Source organism: Gossypium hirsutum, chromosome A07 (assembly GCF_007990345.1).
Source record: "Gossypium hirsutum isolate 1008001.06 chromosome A07, Gossypium_hirsutum_v2.1, whole genome shotgun sequence".
Lineage (NCBI taxonomy): Eukaryota > Viridiplantae > Streptophyta > Magnoliopsida > Malvales > Malvaceae > Gossypium > Gossypium hirsutum.
In genome coordinates this window covers 50,344,101-50,360,840 of record NC_053430.1, presented here as the reverse complement: position 1 = coordinate 50,360,840, position 16,740 = coordinate 50,344,101, and the positions used below count along the sequence as shown (strand labels likewise).

Genomic DNA, 16,740 nt, shown 5'->3' with positions numbered 1-16,740 from the left:
CAACATCAAGTCGAGCGGTATTACTGTGTCTCATGGGCCTCTCGGTTTGTTAAAAGGTAAAAGGACTGACAATCTTTATATTCTGGAAGGTTCTACAGTGACCGGTGAAATTGGATGTCCCTCGTTCATTACGGAGTTGAAGTCAACTAGTTTGGAGCAGAGGCAACTTGATTATAAGAGGGAAAAAGTATTACCGTTTCGTTGAAAAGAGGTTATCTTTTGGATACAGGTTTTGCAAAGTTAGGGCACTATGTTCATGAAAATCATACCCGGGTTAGTTTTGATTTGGCAATGCACAATTCAAAGGCTAGAAGTCTTCCGGCTTCTAAGCACAGATTCGACTTAGTTAATTCTCTGCATAGTTCAAGATAGGCCCGTGGCGAGATTTGGCAAAGATGACGTTGTGAAAATATGAGTCAAGGTGGAAATTTGTTTAATATGCCTTATAATTCAGTCAAATTTAAGAGATACTCTCTTAGTTAAATTCTGTTTATTTGTTTCAATTGAACTCTGATTAGTCTAGATTATTTTATTATTTGACCTACAAATTAAGCCTATAAATAGGCTCTTTTTACAACATTAAAAAATACACCCATTAAAGATTAGAACTCATGACACTTTTAGAGAATTTTGTGTTTACATTTTGAGGGTTCTTTGTTTTCAGGTTTCGGGGTTTAGCTTTTATCTCTATCTTTTATACTCTTCGTTCTTTTTCCATTATAGAAAAATTATATTTGCTCATGGTTTTTTATCCTCATTGGAGAGATTTTTTCACGTTAAATTTGTGTGTTCAACTTCTTAATTTCTTCCACCATTTTTTTTACTTGTTCGTTATTTAACCAAGTCAATCCCCAACAGATAAGAAGAAAAAATGAAAAGCTAAATGATTTTCTTGTTAATTTCTTCCTTGAGTATTTGGATATCACTTGGTTACTTTTAATGTATACTCAAGCTCTATTTATGTCAAAGAAGTTATTTCTAACCTTTTGGAGCTATTAGAGACAAAATAGGAGATGAAGATTTATAGGTTTTTGCAAACCTAAATGAAGAGATCATCTAGATAAAAAAAAAGATAGAAAAGGGATAGATCTTGGAGATTGATCCTTGTGATTATTTCTTTGCTATTTTTCTTATTTAACTTCGTTGTTGTAAAGGGTTCATTTCTAGCTTTGATATTGGGAAACATCTCTATGGTCAAATTTCATAAAATTAAATTTAAATCAACTCAAAATTCATAAAATTAAATTATGTGTAATTTTTTGTAGGGCGACAAGATTATAAAAGAAAGTTACATTAGCTTAGTTGGGGTAAGTTGTGTGAAGCAAAATCAATAAGAGGTATAGGCTTCCAAGAATAGAAAGTTTTTAATGTTGCCATGCTAGCTAAACAAGGGTGGTAACTACTTTATTAAGAAAATTTACTTGTTTCTAGAATTTTTAGAGTGAAATATTTTCCTTTAAGGCATATTTATGGATGCACAAATGGGTTGAAATCCTTCTCCAATGTGGAGAAGTATCCTGGCTACTAAGCGAGTGTTGGATGAAGGTTTACATTGTGGTGGGTGAATTTTTATATAGGGAGACTGATGGCTCATGAAGACTATGATAAGGAAGATTTAAACATGTTAAAATGAGTCTTGCACAGTGACATTTGTTTTAGAGTTGTTGAATATGCAAAAAGGGAGGTGGAGTGAATAATTTATTCAAAGCATATTTGAACAGGAGGATGCTACTATACTATAGATTCCTTTTACAGGAGGTCATGTGAATGACAGGTTGATATGGCAAGAAAATTTTAGTGGTTTGTACTCGGTAAGGTTAAATATAAGCTTATTTGGAAGTTGCAAGGCTTTGATTATAAGAGCATTGATCTAATGGCAAAAGATGTTTGGAAGGGTTTATTATTAGGATCTAGCTCCCATAATGTAGTTCTTGTTATATGAAATTATAATTTTTTGAATAGATTGGTTCAATAAAATTTCATCATTCACATTAATATCGTTTATATTTGTCCTATACGTTTTTTCCATGCAAAGAAAAATGAATAAACAAATATGAACTCACTGGTCACCTAATTTTGAACTAATATTAAGTTGCATTTTGTGGTAAGATCATAATGTGATATGACAAATTACATTAATAGGTAATCTAAATCTTCCATAGTCTAATTGGAATTGAGCAAATTGATTAAAAAACTATCATGTCATTTATCAAGTCCAAGTGGGAGATACTTAATCTTAGGTATTAGAATGGATAACTCCCAGAAGAGAGAGATATAGATGTAATTGTCTGGATTAACAACACATTGGACAAGACCTAAGTCGCATAAATCCTGAATTCATCTATAGATTTATTCACTTGTGACGTTCATAGTTTGACTTACACCAATCCTGAGTAAGTGACAACTAGGTGTTAGTAATTGATTAGTACATAAAGAATATGATTGCTTGTTGTTTTCTAGGTTCATATGGTATGATTATATTTAAATTTCTATATATTTGAATTATGAATATGTATATATTTGGTTGTAATTTGAATTATTTGTGATTTGGTACAGAAGGTGAGACTTTGACTAAATTGTAAAGAAATATATATGTGTATGAAATATACTCGGGTGAACTTAATTAATGTTTTGATGTGATTGATATGTAAATAAGGTCTTGTGCACACTGATATGAATTGATTACTGATGATTATCAAAATTCAATATTTGTTACGAACTCGTAGATTCATGTGACACAAGTTTAGCTCAAACGAGTAACCTTATGCCATTTTAAAGGTTTAGTCCAAACGAGTAACCTTACATGTACATTTTCAGCTTGACCAAGCAATCGAATGTGCCATTAAAGGTTTAGACCAGATGGCTAATCCAACATGACTACATGTTTAGCTTAGACGAGCATTTGGTATACCAAAGATATTTATGACACGGGTTTAATTAGTGGCAGCGGTACAAGCAATTTGATCAGTTCATGAAAGGGAAAAGGTATACAAGAAGTAAATTTGATCATTGTGTGTATTTTTAGAAGCTACAAGAAGGAATTTTCATATACTTGCTCTTATATGTTGACGATATGTTGATAGCATCTAAGAGTAAAGTTGAAATTGAGAGATTAAAGACTCAACTCAACCTTGAGTTTGAGACGAAAGATATAGGTGAAGCTAAAAAGATTCTTGGTATGGAAATATGTAGAGATAGAGTTCATGGCAGAGTTTGCTTGTCTCAGAAGCAATATTTGAAAAAAGTACTACAGCGGTTTGGCATGAATGTATAACATCCTAAAATAGGGCCTAGTCGGAACAGTGGTTTCGGGACCAAAAATTCGACATTGAAATATTTATTTTATGATTATTATGAGGTCTTTAATATGAAAATATGCATGTGTTAAAGTTTCATGAAGAAATTCGATGAGTAAGGTGTCCAATTGGAAAATAAGAACCAAATTGAATAAACTGCAAAACTTGGATTCTAGAAGCAATTTGCTTGAAATTTCTTTAGATTATTAATTAGAAGTCATTAAAGAGCAATTTTCCCAATTTCTAAGTTTTTGGACAAAAATGGGCATGTATGGATAAAATTTGAAAGAAATGGCTTAAGGGCATTTTGGTTAGTTGGCTAATTAATGAAATAAAATCAGAAAATGAAGGCAAAAATCAGCCATTCCTCTCCCTCATCTAGCTGAATTTCACAAGCCCTCCATAGCTAGGGTTTTCTACATTTTCAAGCTTAATAGTAAGTGCTCCCAAGCCCCGTTTTTAGTGTTCTTCGTATTTTTAAAATCTCGGTAACTTACTCTCTCCATTTCTACCCATATTTTGAGTTAGGGTTCATGTATGTAAAGTGACCCATGTGTGACATGTTTATTCTTTGATGAATTAGGAGGAATATGAAATTTGGATGTGTGTTAAACATGTTTTTTCTAGGTGATTTTCATGAAAAACCCCTAAAAGGACCTTTTTGCAAAAGTTGTAAAATATGTGGTAGAAATGTGAAATAATGGAAAAATGTGGGCTGCCATAAGAGGAAAGAACATTCAGCTACGCTTGGGTAATGTAAAAAATTCATGCATTTCATCATACGAGCCTAGGGACTAAATCGTAAATAATGTGAAAAGTTAGGGGCAAAACGATCATTTTGTCTGGGGTGAAATTTAGACTCGAAAAGAATAATGTGAGGTATTAATGATTCATTTTTATTGTTATAGACCCCGAGGAACAAATTTTGGAGGTCGATCGAGAAAAATAAAAAGTTTCGGAATAACCGAAACGCGAAACCGAAATGAGTACCAAGTAAGTTCGAATAACTTTAAGTAAACCATTAATATGTCTACTTGCATGTTTTACGAATGTATGATAATTGGTTATAGTGATGGGATGAAAGTCCATGAAATGTGTTAATAAGAATGATATGATAATAAATGTCCTGGTTGAACTCAAAAAGGGAAATTCGATGGATAAACCATGGCTTACATGACTTGAGATCCTGCATGTGTTGCAGAAAAGGATTTAGCCCGGACAGGTAATCCGTTGATCTCAAATATAGAAAGGATCTAGCCCAGACGGGTGTTCTTTGAGTGATCGAGCCTCCCGAAGAATATGTGTGCATTGTGAATTTAGCCCAAATGTGTAATCTGATTAGGGTCTGAATTTAGCCTGGACTGGCAATTCAGATCTGAGCTAATTATGGGTGTTTCTCGCTATAAGGGATTTAGCCTAGACTGGTAATCCTGACGTCACCCTATGAGTTTACATTACGGGGGATTTAGCCTGACTGGTAATCCTGCTGTATGATGTGAGGTTCGCGAGAGCGCGTACTTGAGATGATCGCTCTTATGACTTAACAGTAAATAGATAATCCATAGAAATTTTCGAGAAACTCCATGGGATCAACATGAGATAGAAAAATGAAAATGTTGGATGATGAGCTCATCTAAGACAAATTACATGGTGAATTGTTATGGAACTAACTTGTCGGTTTGAGTGCATGTGATAGGGAAATTATTTCATGCTTGTTGGTTTTATTGCCTAATATGGATGCATGCTAATTAATCGGTAAGTTTACTTTCCACTTACTCGGGCTTACTAAGCATGTAAATGCTTACCCCTCTCTTTTCCCTGTCTTACAAAGCTTGTGGACTTGTAAAGATTGGGAGACTATTGGAGAATCAACACACTATCATCTTGTCTAGCTTTGGTATATAGATACTCTTATTTTGTTCAATGGTATGTATAGGCCTTTTGTTATTTTGTTATATATGTCACTTGATTAGCCAATATGAAGGCCTATAAAAGTATACATATTCACTTGTATTTGGTTAGGGGAATTGGCTCATTTTGGTGTAGGTTATGACCTACCAAATTGTGCATGTTATGTTCCAATGTTTATGTAATGATTAAATATGGTATGCTACAATTAGTCATATATAATATAAATATGGGGTGGTTAGTCCACAATTTGGCAATGAGTTGAGATAACGAGTCAAGCTCAATTGAGATACAAGTCATAGAAAACCTTAATATAAATGGGATAACCTAGCATGTATAAAAATCAATGAGATGAGGTTTACATGCAATGAGGCATATTAAGGTCATTTAAGAGTATAATTAGACCATGTTAATTGTTATTGAAAACTATAAGTGGATATGAATATTAGAAGGTGACCAAAGGCTTGGAAAATAGCCCAATAAGGTCCACACGAGTAGACACATGGGCATGTGTCTAGGCCGTGTGTGACACACTGATAGCCCCATGGGCATGTAGTCCGTCCTGTGTCCCTTGGACCTAAAAAATTTAAGTCAGAATCATGGTAGTAAACACACGGGCAGAGACACAGTCGTGTGTATCAACCATGTAGAGGGCACGGCCTAGCACACGAACGTGTGTCTTGGCCGTGTGCTCCTAAATGTATGCTGACATCATAAACAGAATGCTCGAGTTTTTGGACATGGGTGACCACACGAGCGTGTCTAGGACGTGTGCTTGGTCGTGTGAAAACCCCTATAGGTTCGAAATACGAAATAAATTCAATTAATTCCTCACGGGTAGGGGACATGGGAGTGTCCCAAAGCACACGGACGTGTGAGACATTAACCTAGAAATTTTCTTAAAATTTTCTTAGGTCTTCAGTTTAGTCCCAGACCATTTTCAATATATGTTTTGGGCCACGTAGGCCCATAATAGAGACACTAAGATGTTGTTTGATTGGGTTCAAATTGGAACGAACTTTTATAAATAGTATTTCCCAAAAATATTCAATTATGTGTCTGGTAATGCCTCGTGCTTGGTCTCAGTCTCGGGAATCGGTAAGGGGTGTTACATTTAGTGGTATTAGAGCTAAGATTTAGTCGGTTCTAGGACTACCGTAGAATGTATCGAGTTTAGCTATACATTTCATTATATGAACGTTGATAGTGTGACATCTCCTAACTATTTCATCGTCTTTGAATATAGTAATTGCCTTCCAATCAAGCGTAAGATGAGCCCGAGAGAGCCGAAAGCCATGCTCCAGCTTCCATACAAGAGCTATTTCTAGTAGTAGTAAAAGGCTTATGTTTGAAGGCTGGGAAAAGGCCAAAGTCGCCTTCTTTGATATGATGGATGAATGGTTTGAGGATTATTTGAGGAATCGCCCCAACATGCCACAACCTTCCCTGCCCCCTAATCGACCTGATGAGGAAGGGCCACGAGGTATGGCACCTGTAAAAGTTGGTAAAGCCCCGTTCAAAGGAAAACTACATACCACTAGTGGAAGACTGTACCTTCAGTGGTGCCAAAGGAAAACATCACTTGGGAATTTTTCCAAGCGGAGTTTAAGAAGAAATACACCAGTCAAAGATTCCTAGACTCGAAGCGAAAGGAGTTCTTAGAACTCAAACAAGGAGATAAGACTGTAGCGGAATACGAAAGAGAGTTTCTAAGCCTAAGTCAGTATGCGACTGAATGGGTTCAAACAGAGTCAGAAATGTGTAAACGCTTTGAGGAAGGTCTGAATGAAGAAATCAAGTTGTTGATTGGGATTCTTGAGATACGAGAGTTCGCTGCATTAGCTGATTAGGCCAAGAAAATCGAGGAGCTCAATAATGAAAGAAAGCAAGCTAAGAGAGAAGCTCGAGTTACGAACAAGGGATCCAGCGGTAAGACGCTCTCATTTCCCACAAAGAAATCAAAGAGCCAACGTGAATGCTCCACTTCATCAGTAGGATATTCGGGTAGAGCGAGAAGCTCCAAACGGCGTAACTAAAAGTCTTCTTCCCCGATGGTGACTAGTGTAGGGAGTGTCAATGACCAAAAGTCGAAGTGTAAAAGCTGCAATAAATTTCACTTCGAAAAGTGCCGAATGAAGAGTGGTGCGTCCTTTAGATGTGGTTCTCTTGACCACTTCCTCAGAGATTGCCTAGAGCGAACTAATAAAGAGATGGAACTAGTCCCGAATTCGAGTACTCCTACTCCACAAGGTAGACCTCTTAGATACTGGAAGTTCTAGTGGCAGTCGAGTTGCAGCCAAAGACACTTTGAAATTAGAGGCTTGAGCCTCGACAAGAACGTATGTAATACGCGCTCGAGAAGAAGCCTCTGCTCTTGACGTCATCACGGGTATTTTTTCTCTTTTTAATACTTGTGTTGTTGCCTTAATTGATCCGGGATCGACGCATTCATACATTTTCATGAGATTGGTGTTTTGTATGAATATGTCCATTGAACCTACAGAATTTATATTAGAGTGTCGAACCCACTAGGCAAGTCAGTCCTGGTTGATAAAGTCTGTAAAAATTGTCCCTTGATGATTCAGGGTCATTGTTTTCCAGCTAACCTTATGTTATTGCTATTTGATGAGTTTGATGTAATACTTGGCATGGATTGGTTAGCCATGCATGATGTAATTGTAAATTGTGGTAGCAAGTATATTGAATTGAAGTACCCAAATAGTGAGATTCTACGGGTTGATTCAAGAGAGTTGGATACTCTGCTGATTGTAATTACATCAATAGCTGCTCAAAGATGTATGAGAAAAGGCTACAAAGCCTACCTTGCTTTTGTACTGAACACTAAGGAAACGAAGTTGAAGATTCAGTCCATACCAATAGTATATGAATATCCAGACGTGTTCCGTGAAGAATTACTCGGACTACCTCCTGATAGAGAGATAGAGTTTGGTATTGAACTAGTGCCAAGAAAGCTCCTATTTCTATTGCTCCGTACAGGATGGCACCAACCGAGCTGAAAGAGTTAAAAGCACAGTTGCAAGAACTAACGGATAAAGGTTTTGCAATGCCTAGCTTTTCGCCTTAGAGTGCTCTCGTATTATTTGTAAAGAAGAAAGATGGTTCAATGAGGCTATGTATAAATTATCGGTAGCTGAATAAGGTAACTATCAAGAATAAGTATGCTTTACCAAGAATCGATGATTTGTTCGACCAGTTGAGGGGAGCCACTATATTCTCTAAGATAGACCTGAGATCCGGTTACTATCAGTTGCGAGTTAAGGAATCGGATGTGCTTAAGACAGCTTTCAGAATGAGGTATGGTCACTATGAATTCCTTGTCATGCCATTTGGGTTAACGAATGTACCGGCTGTATTTATGGACCTTATGAATAGGATATTTCACCCATACTTGGACAAGTTTGTCGTCGTGTTCATTAACAATATTTTGATATATTCCAAGGATGAGACAGAGCATACGAAGCACCTGAGAACGGTGTTGCAGACTTTAAGGGAAAAAATTGTATGCTAAGTTTAGCAAGAGTGAATTTTGGCTCCAAGAAGTAGGTTTTTTGGGTCATATGGTTTCGGGTGATAGCATCCGAGTTGATCCAAGTAAGATCTCTACCATCGTTGAATGGAAACCACCTAAAAATGTATCTGAGGTTAGAAGCTTTTTGGGCTTAGCTAGTTACTACCAAAGATTTGTGAAAGGATTTTCCATAATAGCAATTCCATTGAAGAGGTTGCTACAGAAAGACGTTAAGTTCAAATGGTCAGAAAAGTGTTAGTAGAGTTTCGAAAAGTTGAAGACATTCTTGACGGAGGCTCCAGTTCTAGTATTACCGAAGTCGAGAAAAGAGTTTGTGGTCTACAACGATGCGTCCTTAAATGGACTAGGTTGTGTACTTATGCAAGATGGCAAGGTAATAGCCTATGCTTCACGGTAGTTGAAACCACACGAGAAGAATTATCCGACACATGACTTAGAGCTTGCCGTCATTTTTTTTTGCCTTGAAAATTTGGAGGCATTATTTATATGGTGAGACTTATCGTATATTCACAGACCACAAGAGTTTGAAGTATTTGATGACTCAAAAAGAATTAAATCGGAGGCAGTAGATATGGTTAGAACTAATTAAAGATTATGAGCTGATCATAGATTATCATTTGGGAAAGGCGAATGTGGTCGCCGATGTGTTAAGCAGAAAATCTTTATCTGCATTGAGGGCCATGAAACTCGATTGGTGTTGTTTGATGGTGGTTCAGTTTTGGCAGAACTAAGGCTTAGGCCAACATTTCTTCAGGAGATTTATGATGGTCAGACTAATGATAGTGACTTGCAAGCCAAAAGAACTCAATGTGAGGCAGGTATCGAATCAGATTTTCAGATCAGATCTAATGGACGTTTGATGTTCAGAGACAGAGTATGTATATCGAGGAACGATGAAATTATTTGAAAAATCTTGCAAGAGGCACATGATGACCGTTTGTCTATTCATCTTGAAAATACCAAAGTGTACAATGATTTAAAGAAAATGTACTAGTGGAACGGCATGAAAAGAGACATCTCCGAATTTGTATCGAAATGCTTGATATGCCAGCAAGTCAAGGCGGACCATCAAGTACCTTCAGGTTTACTACAGCCTGAGATGGTCCCCGAATAGAAGTGGGACAAAATCACTATGTACTTCGTGATAGGATTACCATTGACCCCGAAAAAGAAAAATGTTATATGGGTTATGGTTGATAAGTTGACAAAGTCAACTCATTTTATCCCCGTAAGGACAGATTACTCTGTTAACAAGTTGGCCGACTTGTTACAAGATTCACTTCGAGATTCTGGAAGAAGTTACAAGAAGCCTTAGGTACTAGGTTGAGTTTTAGTACAACTTTTCACCCGCAAATCGATGGTCAGTCTGAGCGGATGATTCAAATTCTTGAAGATATGTTGCGATGTTGCATCCTCGAATTTCAAGGTAGCTGGGAAAAATACTTGCCATTGGTAGAGTTCGCCTACAACAACAGTTTTCAAACGAGTTTGAAGATGGCGCCTTCTGAGGCCTTGTATGGCAGAAAGTGTCGAACTCCATTATATTGGATAAAACTTAAGGAGAGATTCACGGAGTTGATCTAATCAAAGAAACTAAAGAAAAGGTCAAAGTGATATGTGACTGTTTAAAAGAGACATCGGATAGATAAAAGTCATATACTGATCTGAAAAGAAAAGAGATTGAGTTCCAAGTCGGAGACAAAGTATTCTTGAAAGTATCTCCATAGAAAAAGGTATTGAGATTTGGCCGAAAAAGGAAACTGAGTCCACAGTTTATTGGACCATATGAGGTCACTGAAAGAGTTGGACCATTAGCCTATCGCTTGGAAATGCCACCAGAACTGAAAAAGATTCATGATATGTTCCATGTATCTATGTTAAGGCGATATCGATCAGACTCCTCTCATGTAATTTCACCGATGGAGATTGAAATTAGACTGGACACGACCTATGGTGAAGAACCGGTAAAGATTCTGGCTCGTGAGGTTAAACAACTAAGAAATAAAGATATGGCCTTGGTAAAAGTCTTATGGTATCGACATGGTTTGGAAGAGGCTATATGGGAGCTAGAAGAAACCATGATAAGCTAATATCCGAACCCGTTTACTGGTAAGACTTTCGAGGACGAAAGTCCCTAAGGGGGTGAAATGTAACATCCCGAAATAGGGCCTAGTCAAAATTGTGGTTTTGAAACCACAAATTCAACATTGAAATATTTATTTTATGATTATTATGAGGTCTAGAATATGGAAATATGCATGTGTTAAAGTTTCATGAAGAAATTCTATGAGTAAAGTGTCCAATTGGAAAATAAGGACCAAATTGAATAAATTAAAAACTTGGATTCTAGAAGCAATTTGCCTGAAATTGATTCAGATTATTAATTAAAAGTCCTTAAAGATCAATTTGCCCAATTTCAAAGTTTATGGACAAAAATGGGCATGTATGGATAAAATTTGAAAGAAATGGCTTAAAGGCATTTTGGTCATTTGGTTAATTAATGAAACAAAATGGGAAAATGAAGGTAAAAATCAGCCATTCTTCTCCCTCATCTAGCCAAATTTCTCAAGCCCTCTATAGCTAGGGTTTTCAACATTTTCAAGCTCAATAGTAAGTGCTCTCATGCCCCATTTTTAATGTTCTTCGTATTTTTTAAATCCTGGTAACTTATTCTCTCCATTTCTACCCATATTTTGAGCTAGGGTTCATGTATGTAAAGTGACCCATGTGTGACATGTTTATTATTTGATGATTTATGGAGGAATATGAAAGCTAGATGTGTGTTAAACATCTTTTTCTAGGTGATTTTCATGAAAAACCCTAAAATGACCTTTTTGCAAAAGGTGTAAAATATGTGGTAGAAATGTGAAATAATGGAAAATGTGGGCTTTCAAAACAGGAAAGAACATTCAGCTAGGCTTGGGTAATGTAGAAAATTCATGCATTTCATCATACGAGCCTAGGGACTAAATCTTAAATAATGTGAAAGGTTAAGGACAAAATGGTCATTCTGTCTGGGGGTGAAATTTAGACTCAAAAAGAATAATGTGAGGTATTAATGATTCATTTTTATTGTTATAGACCTCGAGGAACAAATTCCGGAGGTCGATCAAGGAAAACGAAAAGTTTTGGAATAACCGAAACGCAAAAACGAACGAGTACCAGGTATGTTTGAATAACTTTAAGTAAACCATTAATATGTCTAATTGCATGATTTACGAATGTATGATAATTGGTTATAGTGATGGCATGAAAGTCCATGAAATGTGTTAATAATAATGGTATGATAATAAATGTCCCGGTTGAAGTCAAAAAGGGAAATTCGATGGATAAACCATGGCTTACATGACTTGAGATCATGCATGTGTTGTAGAAAAGGATTTAGCCAAGACGGATAATCCGTTGATCTCAAATATAGAAAGGATCTAGCCTAGGCGGGTGTTCTTTGAGTGATCGAGCCTCCCGAAGAATATGTGTGCATTGTGGATTTAGCCCGGACGTGTAATCCGATTAGGGTCTGAATTTAGCCTGAACTGGTAATTTAGATCCGAGCTCATTAAAGGTGTTTGTCACTATAAGGGATTTAGCCTGGACTGGTAATCCCGACATCGCCCTATGAGTTTAAATTACTAGGGATTTATCCTGGACTGGTAATCCCGCCGTATGATGTGAGGTTGGCGGGAGCGCGTACTTGAGATGCTCGCTCTTATGACTTGACGGTAAATGGATAATCCATCAAAATTTCTGAGAAACTCCACGGGATCAACATGAGATAGAAAAATGAAAATGTTGGATGATGATCTTATCTAAGACAAGTTACATGATGTACTGTTATGGAACTAACTTGTCGATTTGAGTGCATGTGATAGGGAAATTATTTCATGCTTGTTGATTTTATTGCCTAATACGGATGCATGCTAATTAATCGGTAAGTTTACTTTCTAGTTACACGGGCTTACTAAGCATGTAAATGCTTACCTCTCTCTTTTTCCTGTCTTACAGAGCTCGTGGACTTGTGAAGATTGGGAGACGATTGGAAAATCAACACACTATCATCTTGTCTAGCTTTGGTATATAGACACTTTTATTTTGTTAATGGCATGTATAGGGCTTTTGTTATTTTGTTATATGTGTCACTTGATTAGCCAATATGAAGGCTTATAAAAGTATACATATTCACTTGTGTATGGCCAGGGGAATTGGCTCATTTTGGTGTAGGTTATGACCTACCAAATTGTGCATGTTATGTTCCAATATTCTTGTGATGATTAAATATGGTATGTTATAATTAGTGATATACAATATGACCAAATCACATGGGGTGGTTAGGCCACAATTTGGCAATGAGTTAAGATAACGAGTCAAGCTCAATTGAGTTACAAGTCATAGAAATCCTTAATATAAATGGGATAACCTAGCATGTATAAAAATCGATGAGATGAGGTTTACATGCAATGAGGCATATTAAGGTCATTTAAGAGTATAATTAGACCATGTTAAGTGTTATTGAAAACTATAAGTGGATATGAATATTAGAAGGTGACCAAAGGCTTGGAAAATAGCCCAATAAGGTCTACACGGATAGACACACGGGCATGTGTTTAGGCTGTGTGTGACACACGGATAGCCCCATGGACGTGTAGTCCGTCTGTGTGTCCCCTGTAGCTAAACATTTTAAGTCAGAATGCATGGTAGTAAACACACGGGCAGAGACACGGTCATGTGTCTCAATCGTGTGTAGGGTACGGCCTAGCACACGGGTATGTGTCTTGGCCGTGTGCCCCAAAATGCATGCTGACATCAAAAACAGAATGCTCGAGTTCTTGGACACAGGCGAGTTTAGGCCGTGTGAGAGGCACGGGTCAGGGGCACGGTCGTGTGTTGGGCTGTGTGAAAACCCTGTAGGTTCGAAATATGAAATAAATTCAATTAATTCCACACGAGTAGGGGCCACGGGTGTGTCCCAAAGCACATGGGCGTGTGAGACATTAATCTAGAAATTTTCTTAAAATTTCCTCAGGTCCCCGATTTAGTCTAGGGCCATTTTCAATATATGTTTTGGGCCTCGTAGGCCCATAATAGGGGCACTAAGATGTTGTTTGATTGGGTTCAAATTGCAATGAACTTTTATAAACAGTATTTCCCAAAAATATTCGAGTATGTGTCTGGTAATGCCTCGTGCCTGGTCCCAGTCTCGGGAATGGGTAAGGGGTGTTACAGAACGAGCAGACAACCTGTAAGTACCCGTTGGCTTCTCATTTCAAGCTTTCTGCACAACTATCTCCTTCAATGAAAACGAACAAGAATACATGTTACAAGTTCCGTATTCTAATGCAGTAGGTAGCTTGATGTATGCAATGGTGTGTACAAGACCTGACATTTCATAGGCAATTAGTATAGTGAGCAGGTATATGCATAATCCTGGAAAAGGACATTGGCAAGCTGTGAAATGGATTCTACGATACATTCAGAAGACCATGGATGTTGGATTACTGTTCAAGCAGGATACAACACTTGGTAAAGATGTTATTGGGTACATTGATTCTGACTATGCCGGTGATTTGGATAAACGAAGATCAACCACCGGTTATGTATTTACACTTGCTAGAGGACCAATAAGTTAGAAGTCTACACTGCAGTTTACAGTTGCGTTGTTGATAAACCGTAATTTATACATGTTTTTATCCCATGCTTAGCACATTTATGGATGGTTTCTCCTTAGATTTGGTGAATTTGATGCTCCTAATTCTTTAATTTCATGTTTTATACTTAGATGAGCATAGGAGAGTAAAAAAAGCGAGAAACGGGCCGAAAATAGAGAAACTGGACCCACATGGTAAATCAACACGGCCTGGGCTTCCTCACATGGGCGTGCCTTACGGCCGTGTCCCTTTGGCCGGATCGAAGCACGACTTACACAGGTAGACTACACGCCCGTGCCTATTCAACAGTCTTTATTATCAGTTTATTCGATTACTTTCTTCACTCTCTATCAAGTTAAGTAGTTATTTAGTTAGTTAATTTTAGATTAAAACAAATCCCTTATATTTTAGGCCAAATAATAGAAAGAAAGTTAATACTAGTACTTTTAGTCCTTGTGGATACGATACTCTGGACTCACTGTAACTAATACTACCATTCGATAGGTGTGCTTGCCTTAGTCATGATCATAGTCTAATTTAATGGTTTATAAAACGATCATCAAATTTTTGGTGCCGTTGCCGGAAACTAAGATATTAGGAATGCTTAATTTTTATTACTTTAGCCATTTTTTATTTTTATTGCAATTTATTTTTATTTTTTATTTTAATTACTAATTTTTCTTTTGTTTGCTTCTGGCAGGTTCTTATTGTTTATGACTGGAAGAAACCCATTAGGACCTCTACTTTTTTATAGCGAAATTGAAAGCATAGCTCGCAGAAATTGTAGAGAAATAAGGTGAAGTTTACAGTATATAGAAGAAGAGCATGAGGACGATACCAACACTACCAAGGAGATGGTTGAAAATCATAATAATCCGCTACCTCCTGTGGTTGCAGTAATTCCTGTAAATCAGAATCCTGCTCCTCGTACTATGTACAATTTTGAGCTGAAGCCAAATATAATTCAGATGATCCAGCAGTTTATTCAATTCGATGGTTTGCAAGACTACTCATTTGGCCAACTTTCTGGACTATTGCGACACTTTTAAGATCAATGGCGTTTTTTACAACGCCATTCGCCTAAGGCTATTTCCCTTCTCGTTAAGAAACAAGGCTAAGAAGTGGTTGAACTCCCTACCGCGAGGTTCAATTACTACTTGGGAACAAATGATTGAGAAGTTTCTACTAAAGTACTTTCCACCGGCTAAGACAGCCAAATTGAGGAACGATATCTCTTCCTTTGTGCAGATGGATTTAGAGACTTTATACGACGCATGGGAGAGGTATAAGGACTTACTAAGAATGCACCCTCACCATGGGTTACCTTTATGGCTAAAGGTTCAAACTTTTCACAACGGTTTGAACCCCTCAACTAGGTAAATAGTCCATGCAGCTACCGGTGGAACCATAAATAACAAAACACCTGAGGAGGCCTATGAGTTTATAGAGGAGATGTCACTGAATAACTACTAGTGGCAAGCCATGAGAACAAAGCTGAAAAAATCAACTGGTGTTTTCAACCTAGATGCAGTCACCATGCTATCAAACTAGGTAGAACTCTTGAATAAAAAGATTGACGGTCGATAAGGTTCTACGCAGGTACATCCAGTGATGTAGTCTGACATGAGTGGAGGTGGAATGGGCAATTCAGAATATTTACCCTTTGGCCCCAGCATGGATACCGAGCAAATAAATTATATGGGTAATAATCATTGACCTCAAAATAATCCTTACAGTAACACTTACAATGCATGTTGGAGGAACCACCCAAATTTCTCATGAGGAGGCCAAGGAAATCAGAGACCACCACCCCCTCCAGGCTTCCAACAACAGCCTTACCAGCAAGAGAAAAAGCCGAACCTTGACAAGATGATGACGAATTTTATTTCAGTAGCAGAAACCCATTTTCAAAACACTGAAACTGCACTTAAAAATTAACAAGTATCAATTTAAGGGCTCGAGAATCAAATAGGGCAGCTGGCTAAGATGATTTCAGGGAGACCACAAGGCAGCCTCCTTAGTAACACCGAACCCAACCTAAAAAAGCACGTGAAAGTAGTTACCTAAGTAGGAATGTGTTAACTGAATCTGAAAAACACTGCCACAAGAATCTGATAGGAAGAAGGATGAGGAGGTAAAACCCAAAATAAGTGAAAAACTGGTGCTAAGGGAATATAAACCACCAATCCCATATCTAGCATAGTTGAAGAAAAACCGCATGGATGCACAATTTGGTAAATTTCTTGAACTTTTCTACAGTAGAACTCAACGAGGAGTGCACAACCATAATCCAAAATAAACTACCAACCAAACTGAAAGATCAAGGAAGTTTCAATATTCCCTG

General features: G+C 37.3%; 1 non-coding gene across 1 annotated transcript; it reads right to left on the bottom strand.

The window, feature by feature from the left end:
* Nucleotides 1-15,611: 15,611 nt before the first annotated feature.
* On the bottom strand, nt 15,612-15,718 carry LOC121204382 (small nucleolar RNA R71). Its single transcript, XR_005899307.1, has one exon. It is a non-coding gene; the product is annotated as a small nucleolar RNA R71 (small nucleolar RNA).
* Nucleotides 15,719-16,740: the final 1,022 nt, after the last annotated feature.